This window comes from Vulpes vulpes, chromosome 1 (assembly GCF_048418805.1).
Source record: "Vulpes vulpes isolate BD-2025 chromosome 1, VulVul3, whole genome shotgun sequence".
NCBI classification, from domain to species: Eukaryota; Metazoa; Chordata; class Mammalia; order Carnivora; family Canidae; genus Vulpes; species Vulpes vulpes.
In genome coordinates this window covers 80,612,905-80,622,686 of record NC_132780.1, presented here as the reverse complement: position 1 = coordinate 80,622,686, position 9,782 = coordinate 80,612,905, and the positions used below count along the sequence as shown (strand labels likewise).

Below are 9,782 nucleotides of genomic sequence, written 5' to 3'. Positions count from 1 at the left end.
TTAGAGTCTCAAAGACCTTTTTTTGGTGTAAATGAGTAAGAATAATTATGGGGCTTTCCCCTTTCCGCTGATCACTTTGTCCTTCATAACTATTCAGTTCCCTTTTAATTCCTTTCTATAGCATATGCATTCAGGTCTTGAGTGTAAAATTCCTTTCCTCACAGGTAGTGGAGTTAGTCTGAAGATGTAAAGAAAAGAGAACTGGATAATCACTAAACTCCATTTGAAGGTAGCAGTTTAGAAGGGCTTCTTTGGGCTAAAAGTCTTTTCCCTCCAAATTTGTGTTGGTTCATATACTAACTGAGCTTCCCATGTGCTCTTCTTTCGATCCATACACTCCACATGGCATATAAGGTCTAAACATCTTGCCTGGTTGAGCATAGGAGGCCTGGGACTCACGGGATCCTATGACTGGCAACATAATGAAGCCTTTGCTCTGTTTCTGCACATTACAGAGTCTGTATTTCTAGTGGTCTTTGGTGAACCATCTTTGCATGGTAACACCTTGATCTGACTATTTTTCATGTCTTCTTTTAAAAGAGAGATAGAGAGAGGGGAGGAGAAGAAAATTCACACCTCGATCTTTATCACAAGGCTTGTAACACTGAGATTGCCCCAACGTGGCGGCCATAATTTCTCACAATACTGAATTCCCTGGTGAGAGCTAGGATGGACATTCTGAGGTAATTCTACAGGATCTACTTTTATTGATGTACCAATAAAACACATCTCAAAAACGTAATTCCTTAGCCCCTTGTATCTCCAAATTCCTGCTCTGCTTCTTTATTTTGTTTTAAAGATGTTATTTATTTATTCCTGAGAGACACAGAGAGAGAGGGGTAGAGACATAGGCAGAGGGAGAAGCAGGCTCCCTGCAGGGAGCCCAACGCAGAACTTGATCCCAGGACTCGGGGATCATGACCTGAGCCAAAGGCAGGCGCCCAACTGCTGAGCCACCCAGGTACCCTTCCTGTTCTGTTTCTTGTTATAAAACCTTGACCATGTCACCCAAGTCTCTAAGCCCTTGTTCCCTGATAAGGCTCAATCAATGCACTAACAATCTTTTTTTTTTTTTTTTTTTTTTTTTGCACTAACAATCTTGCTCAACACTGTAAAAATTATCCCCACGACAAAAAGATGAAGATAGATTATGAAAAATGTTTTGCTCCAATGAAACCAACATTACATTTTCTCTTCATCCTGGGCCGTCTCTTAACACCTTCCAACTTGTAGGGAGGGCAGACTGGGAAGAGCTCACAGGGTAGCATTTTCCCCCCTTTCTTATCTCATCCCTACTTCAGCGGTATGATGGTAAATGTTTAACAATGAATTCAGGGCAAGACAGGAGCTTCAGAGCAAGGCAGAGGAGGAAGCCTGATGTGTAGCATTTGCCAGTTTCTGCAGTGTAAATATTCTTACCACGGCTGATTTCAGGCTACCAACTTGATATCCACTGGGGTACAAAATTCTGGAAATGCTAACAACCAGCTCTTGCAAACTAGTACAAGACAACTGCAATATGCCACGGCTTCCTACCATTCAGGAAATATAGTTTTAATAGTATTTAGTCAATATAATGTGGGCTTTTTGAAACTTCAGATTCATAATCTTTAATACAGGATTTTAGACATTTTTTAATGGGGACTTTTAGAAAGGCAATACAGTGCAATATACCTTAGATTATGTGCAGTAGTCTTGCAGGAGTCTGGGGTGGCACCCCGAAATCAAGCACCCACATATGTCTGCAGCTAAATAAAAATTTGTACCCAGTGGGATTAAAAGCAAAAACTACAAATAGTTGCCAACCACTGAAGGTGAGGTTTTATTGCATAATGAGTTCAGGGCAGGGCAGGCTTTGGTACAAATGATTTCAGAAAAACTTCCCATTTGCATAGTTGATGGACTTCAGATTGAGGCAAAAAGATTTTGAACTGCAGATGTTTACAGTACCTCCTTATCAGGGCACATGTGTACATTAGCCTATGAACTACTGTATGGAAGTCATAGAATTCTTGGCTACTGGTCATGAACTTGTAGAAGGTGACCAAAATGGAGAGATGAAGATGCATGGAGAAGCTCATCTCAATGGTACATGGCACTTAGAATAGGTTTGGGTTCACACACCTGGTTCCAAATTCTGGCACTGTTTCTTACTATTTATAAAACCTTGACCACATCACCTGAGCTCTCTAAGCCTTGGTGTCCTGACTTATAAAATGGAGAAAATACACTGATTGTGATGATTAAATAAGATGTAGAGCATATTAATGTAGAGTTAGGACATGACAGGTGTTCAGGATCCAATAGCACTCGCTGTCATGTCTACTAACTTGTAAGGACTCACTATATGTTATCAACATCAGAAAAGAGGAGACACAAGGAGGATGAGGGAACACACTAGAAGCCTCTGTCATCAGTTTATTATTTAAATTTTTAATTAACTCAATTTTTCATGGTTAAAAATGTCTAATCTTCCCCCACTCATATTTATCATTTGAATTATAGCATCCATGACATTGAATTCATATAGGAGAAAAGCATTTTTCATCAGTCTTTCCCCATGCGGTTGATTATATGTCTTTAAGAAAGACGTAGGGGGTGACAGAGGAGGGGAAGAAAGATCCTTTCTTTCACTTTTATGTGAAAGTTATCCAAAGCAATGGAAGTGAAAGGGAAGGAACAAACTGGTGATCCTCAAGAAGCTGCTGGCTTTAGGGGATATGATTGGCCAAAACAGTGTTTAAGAAAATTTGAATCAAATGGTTTAACTGGGTACCGTGAGCTATCAAACAATTTTTTTTTTTTTTTTTTTTTTTTTTTTTTTACTGTCCTGGCCCCAGAAGGCATTTAAATTTGTGATGCTCTCACTGTGGGCGCTTAAGGAGATGCTGTTGGTAATTAGGATGGGACCGTGGGTCATGGGGTAGGACTGTCCCAAGCATTGCAGAAAGTTTATCAACCCTGGCACCCTACCCCCAGTAGACCCTATCTCCCATAATGACGACTGAAAACACCCACCCCTAACACACCCATTTCTACATGACTCTGAGCGCTGTGGTAGTACTCTTGTGGAGAACTTCTAAACATAATATTTTTGAGAAATAAAGTTGTAAGCAGCAACTCCCTCTAACACATCCAACATGGAGAAAACAGCTCAAAAAACACATTACATTTTAAAAGCTTCCACATATATACTGTTGTAAACTTCAAAATAAAGCTATTTTTGAAGCAGAAGCATAAACTATTCAGTGTTGCTTTGTTTCACAAATACAATTAAGAATGTTCTGTATTACAAAGATGTTCAGGCCAGTTACATAAAGTAATACTGGATTTAGTTTAACCAAGACAAATGAAAAGTTTCAAGTTTAGAGAGAATTTTTTCTGCAAATATCAATATTTACAAAGCACATACACGTACATTTTACTTTGCTCTATTGGTCAATATTGAGGATACTTAGACAATTAGAGAAAGAGATGAAATTATGACGTTGACTATGAGCAATTTACATAAGTTCACAGGCTTCTGTTATCCAGGCACATTTCTGTTCTTTTTTGCATTTGTTGGCGCTCCTTGCTCTCTTCCTACCCTGGCGGATACCTGGGGTCCTCTTCTCCAGGGGCTTTCTTTACCAGCAGGAAATTATGCTTTTTAAGAAATTGTGGTTCACTCAATATACTAGTTCAATAATGGGCAGGATAACTCTTCACTCCTTTGATCAATAGTAAATTCACACTTGCCTCCTGGACACCAGGTCTTAGTCTACTTGGCTTCTAGTGAGAGGAATTTCAGACACTGTGCTGCAGGGGGCAACAGTGAAGATATTATAAAGTGTCAGGATTTCCAAATGGCCTTAAAATCTTCTACCTACTTTTAGACCCAACTCAGCAAGCTTCTAATAATCATGGACATTTCTTATTTTATCTTTCGCTCCTTGAGATTAGCACAGTTTTTTAATTTTTAAATCTTCTAGCTAATTTGAGGCTTGAGAAGTATCAAATTAGGGATTGCCAGCACCAATATAGATGCCAATCTCCACTCCTGGCTGCAGAGAATTTGAAGGTGCATGTCACCCTCCCACGCACATACTTAACACTCTTGGTTTTCTGTCTTCCTCTTCCCTACATGAGACTCTATACCAATAAGATCCCTCTCTTACTCTAATCTCTCTAACATGGTCAGAATATTCTAGATCACTTCCTGGAAGCTTCATAAAATCAAATTTGAAATTGAAATAACTTTTCCAAAAACAAAACAAAACAGAAACGGACACAAAAATAAAACCGAATAAATGATACCCAGGTTTTTCCTGAGATACTCCTATAATCCAATGGACACGATGTTTCTGATCTTGTGTGATCATAAATTTGGTACAGCCATCATCAACATCATAAAAGTTATCACCATAAGTCATAAAATGAAAGCAAGGCGTAATCTAGCCTTTTAACTCTGTAAGCTTTGCAAACATTAACTCCCATATGTGCATGGACCGGTGACCCTGAAATGTGATTCTGTACAAGACTGTGTACAATTGCGCTGCTTTTCATTAGAAACAGCTGAGTTAGTGGGACATGCAGGAGAGCTAAAACCTGCTCCACCATGTATGGCTGTGTGGCCTTGACCGAATCACTGAAAATTCCTGAATCCCTGTGACCTTGTATGTAATTTAAGGATTATAGTAACTATCTTACCAGGTCTGTATGAGGAGTGAATGAGATGCTATGGGGAACACTCAATAATCTTAAAAAGCAAGAGCATTTCTTCTGCAGAAGTATAATTGGTAGACCCAATCTTATCTGAGTAGGAACAGGTATGCTGTGAGGGATATGCTAGGCCTAGGCTGGCTGTCCTCAGATCCTCCTTTTTCTGCTCAGTATCATAGGATTACAGGAAAGGCAATGGGGCACCCCTATAGGCTGAATATTCTGAGTTCCCCTGTCAGCTGCGTTCAACCCATGCTGGATTATAGGGCAAGGGAAGGGAAAAACCAGGGTGTTTCTCCCCATTTCTGCACGTATCTAAGGCAGGTTCTGGCTCTCAAAGACAGGTTCCCTTTATAACAATCCCTCTCTCTGCCTCTCCAATCTAGGGGAATGGAGGTGGTTTTCTGCTGTTGATAATTTCTGGACTACCTCATCATCTCTCCTTTTGGATTCTTGGTTCTTCCATCACTTGTGGAATCGAGTCCTTGCATAAAATCTCTTTCTTAAATATATTTAAGTGGTTTCTTTTTCCCTTGTTTGAGCTTGACTATCATTGGAATTAATAGTAAAAAAATCTCTCACCCAAAGAATTTTCCTGTTTCTAGATGCACCATTAGGAAGTCATTCCATTGGGTTTTTTTCCTTAAAGGAGAGAGTAGCACATCACTAACATGGAATGCTAGCTACATAATAGCATGTTTACAACTCTTGCATTTCTCTTTCTTTCATCCATCCCACCACCTACCCACCCATGGAACTTTTTATATCTATTGTGTTAGGCACAAAGTGCTGGGCACACACAAATAAACTAGATATGCAGTATGATAGACCAGGTGATCTCAAGATCTCCTCTAATGATCTGCAGGGTGGAGTGCATTCATTTGGGAAATCAGGAATGACAATGCAGATTAGGTGCCTGGTGCTGCACTTGGCTCAGTATCAATAGATTGGTGCTCAGTATCAATAGAACCTGTTTCTACTTTCTACCTCCCACGTTTCACCTCATTAATAAACTGAGGTGAACTGAATAATAACCATTCCAAAGATAAAGAACCAAAGTTCAGAACTGTTATCTGCCTAAGGGTAAGCAGCTAGTAGGTGACAGTCTGCAGCTGGCGGTCAGGTCACACTGCTTCTCTAAGTCAACTGTGCTAAGAAATGTGTGAGTATGTGGGATAAGGGAGTAGAGTAGCAGAGAAAGCATTTTGCCAGGAATTGGGAAACCCTAGTTCTAGCCCCTTCTCCAAGTTGTCCCCAACACCCTACCAGGAAGACAAATACACACATCAATTAGCTTCTTTGAGCCTGAGACTCTTTGAGTGTCCTGTGAGACGGGCACATACCTCCCAGGAGTGATAAAGACCATCCGTGTGGTACTAGTTTACAAATGTGTTACACACGTGTGAGGTATTCCCGTTCACTTCTACTGTGAGTAACAGCATAGAGAGATGGGGTGATTGGCAAGGTTTTGTGTGTGCTCCGCGTACTGGAAAGGGTCCTGAGTAAGCCTCCCAAGCCTCCATTTCCTGTCTGTGGAAAGAAGCTAGCACCTGTCTCATGGACCTCACAAGGTTATTGCAAGCCCATCTGAAATGATGCTTTGAAGATGGCAAATATCTGTTTTAGTCTCACTGCAAATCTTCCGTGGTAATGTAGTCCAAGCATAACCCAGTCTCATCGCTCAAGGTAATATAAGTCAGTCGTGGAGGCAAAATAAATTGTAAAACTGAGCATAAACTGCACATTGTAGGGAGAGAACTGTGACACTGTGTTTTCTTACTGCACAAAACCGTATTTTGTTTCAGATCTTTATTATAATGTTCATGTACATGCATAAAAGCAGACAAAAAGGGAGAAAATTGACAACAGTAACAGCTAACATGTGTCTAAGCTTTATTATCCAGGTTTGTTATTTATTTATTTATTTATTATCCAGGTTTAGACTCCTAAGCCTTTCCTGAGCATTACCTTGTTTAACTCACACACAGCAGCTCCAAGGTAGGCACTACCATCGCTATCTCCCTTTTACAGATGAGACACAGAGAAGTGAACTAATTTGCTCAAGGTCACAAAGCTAATAACTGGTAAAGCTTAAGGTCTGTAAACAAGTAACGTAGGAATGCATTCCTACAAATTACAAAACCTCGTGGAGTCAACAGGCAAACAGGGTATGTCTGCTTTTGACGGGATAAGTGTTAAGAAACCACTTCGCATGCCTTTGGCGGTGATCCTAGGCACCTTTGACTGAAGTCATAATTTTACTACAGAGCCGGCGCCTTTAAACATTTATCAGGCTATTACAAAGGTTAGACTTCTCTCCTTTTCACTTTTACTTTCTCTAAGCAAAGGTTATTTGGTACATTAACTTAGGTGATTAGGGTAATGATGCCTGAAAACCTGAGCTTCCCCCCCCCCCTTTTTTGCATAGTATTACCCCAAAGCTTCTGTGCAATACTAGAGTGTTGACTTTAAAAAATGATTTGGGGGTATTCTTTTAAGGAAATCGTAGGGAAATTATCACGTCCAAGAGAAAGCTAGACCCGAGGATCCCGGAAAAAGAAGGAAAAAAATGATGTGTCTGCGAAAACGGTAGCTGGGATTTAAAAAAAAAAAAAGAAAGAAAAAATTCCCCAGGGGTTGTAATTTGACTGCGCTCTTTGGCAACGCTCCAGTGACAAGTCCAAGTGCTTGATCTCGCTCCTCGGCGCCCCCCCCCTCCTCCTCCTCCTCCTCCTCCTCCCCACCTTGCTCTCCCCGGGCCGCGGGGAGGAGGGACCGAAGATCCGCTGCTCTCGGCGGCGGAGCCCGCATCTCGGCGCTGGGAGGGGCGGGTTCGGGCGCGGCCGAGCCGAGGAAGAGGAAGTCCGAGCCCGAGCGGCGGTGCAGGGCGCTCCGCGAGCGCGGGAGCCGGAGCCGGAGCGGGAGCGGGAGCCGGAGCGGGAGCCGGAGCCGGAGCGGGAGCCGGAGCGGGAGCCGCAGCCGCAGCCGCAGCCGCAGCCCCAGCCGCAGCCCCAGCCCGCGCCGCGCAGCCTCACCCCCGCCGACCTGCGAGCGCGGCCCCCGCGCTGGAGCCGCGCGTCTCCGGGTAAGCAAGCGCCGGCTGCGCCCCGGCCCCCGGGGTCGTCTTCCAGGGACGGGACCGCTCGCCGGGAGCCCCGGGAACCGGGGAGGGAGCCCAGGGAGCCTCGGCCCGGCCCCCCAGTCCGCAGGTGGCGGCGGGCGGAGCGTGGAGCCCCCCCGGGGTGCGGGCAGACGGTGCCTCCCGGAGCGCCCCCGCCGCCGGGACCCGGGGCCCGCCGCCCGCTGCCCGCTGCCCGCCGCCGCCTGGAGGGGGCGACCCTCCGCCGCCCGGGCGCGGGTCCCCGGGCCCAGCCTGCATCTGCCGGCGCCGCGGTCCCGCCCCCCGCCGGCCCGGGGAAGGGCTTCCCGCGTGGCCCCGGGAGGTCGCAGAGCCCAGCCCCAGGGTGGTCCGAGCGCGCGACGCGGCGATGGGACAGGCCCCCGGGGTCTACCCCGGGCCTCCCGGGGCCCGCGACCCGCGGTGGGAGTCAGGCCGGGGCCCGCGCGGGGCTCGGGGGACCCCTGCCCTTGTAGGAGCGGGGCTCGCGGTCCCGGCTCTGCAGACCCGCTCGGTGGGGGGTGGGGGTGGGGGGTGCGGGGGCGCGGGCTCCCCCGTCCGCTGAGACCTGGCCGACCTTCCGGCCTGGGGGTCCAGCCGCCTTGGTGTCCCGCGGTGAGAGCCTGGTCCCTAACCAGGAGCGTAGGAGGCTTCTGACCCGGAGGACTTCAGCTGGCGCCGTTTCTGGCGCTGCAACAAGGAGGGCGGGCGGGTGCGGGGGCCTGGTTGGTAGAGGTCTGCTCCCCCACGCTCCCTGGGACCACCCCCGGCGGCCGGGGCTCCCGCACACACTTTTGAAATCGTTGCGTGGGAGTCCCACGCGGGGCATCCCAGAAGGCTGGGTGGAGCTCGGGGGGCAGCCGGGGTCGGGGGTTTCCGACCGGGCGGAGACAGAGCTACCTCGCGTTTCGTTCTTCAGCCAGGAGGCGGTCCAGAGTGTGGACTCCAGGTCGAATTTGTCATCTCACGGAACTCCGGGCCTCGAAAGGTCATGCAATGTTATGAAAATAGTTATCAAGTGTTAAAATCAGCCGGCTTCTCAGTCTCTGCGGTTGGCTTGCTTTTAAAGAATTTATAGGCTTTGGACTTTGAGTAGTCGCTTGTTGAAACATTTCCAAGCCCATCATGTCAGGGAATAAGAAACCTCTGTCCTGACTTGAGACCTGAGCAGGCTGCTGCTCCAGCTCTGCTGCCCTTGGCTTCCCCTAAAGTGATGTGCATGAACCAGAGAGTTTCTAAAGCTTCATGCTCCCTCCCCCTCACCTCCCAGGGATATTTATTTGAGCCATAATATTCAAGACTTAGATACGAAAGTGATGGTTTGACATATGACCCTTCACTGTCTTTGAGTCCGGATTCCTAATTCTTTGCTTTCCTTTTGGTCCTATTTGAGGCCCCTGTAAAGCCACCAAACCCCACCCAAAGAAATCTCCCCAGAGTTGTCCCATCTCGCTGACCTCTTCCTCAGTCGGTCCTCCACAGCCATCACTGCCTGACTATCCCTTTCTGTCCCTCATCTGCTCTCCAAAGCTCCCTGATGAGAAACAAAGTGAGAAACAATTATCTGAAAGTCCAATCCCTGACCTAAAAAATCATGCTTTCCTTGATCAATTTTCCCTGCTCACCTCCCTCTGTACCATGGGTACCAGTTCTTTCAGTGACTTTAATATAGATGATATTACCAGGTAGAAGCTTAAATATTTCCATGGGAGACTCGATCTGTACTGCAAAGAGGTTAAACAATCACTTTTAAACAAATCAATAGAAAGCAGCAACATAATTTTTCAAAACCAAGAATAACCAGTACTATTTGGCTCTCCTTTGAGGATATGATTTTTAAGTGATTTAATTAAGATTTAATGGTTCAGAGTCTGACACATACACATGGGGAATGCTGGAGTAGCACTAAATCTTTTGAGCTCTTAGTAAACTAAAAACAATTCCTAGATCTATACTGTTTCTT

General features: G+C 45.7%; 1 protein-coding gene across 2 annotated transcripts in view; it reads left to right on the top strand.

Moving 5' to 3' along the window:
• Positions 1-7,482: 7,482 nt before the first annotated feature.
• The window catches only part of PLEKHG1 (pleckstrin homology and RhoGEF domain containing G1), a 225,168-nt gene continuing 222,868 nt past the window's right edge, over positions 7,483-9,782 (top strand). The window contains exon 1 of one of the 2 annotated variants that reach the window (XM_072767954.1): positions 7,483-7,786. The gene's annotated coding sequence lies outside the window, so the exon portion shown is untranslated. The remainder of the gene's footprint in view (positions 7,787-9,782) is intronic. The other variant, XM_072767936.1, reaches the window with a different exon arrangement.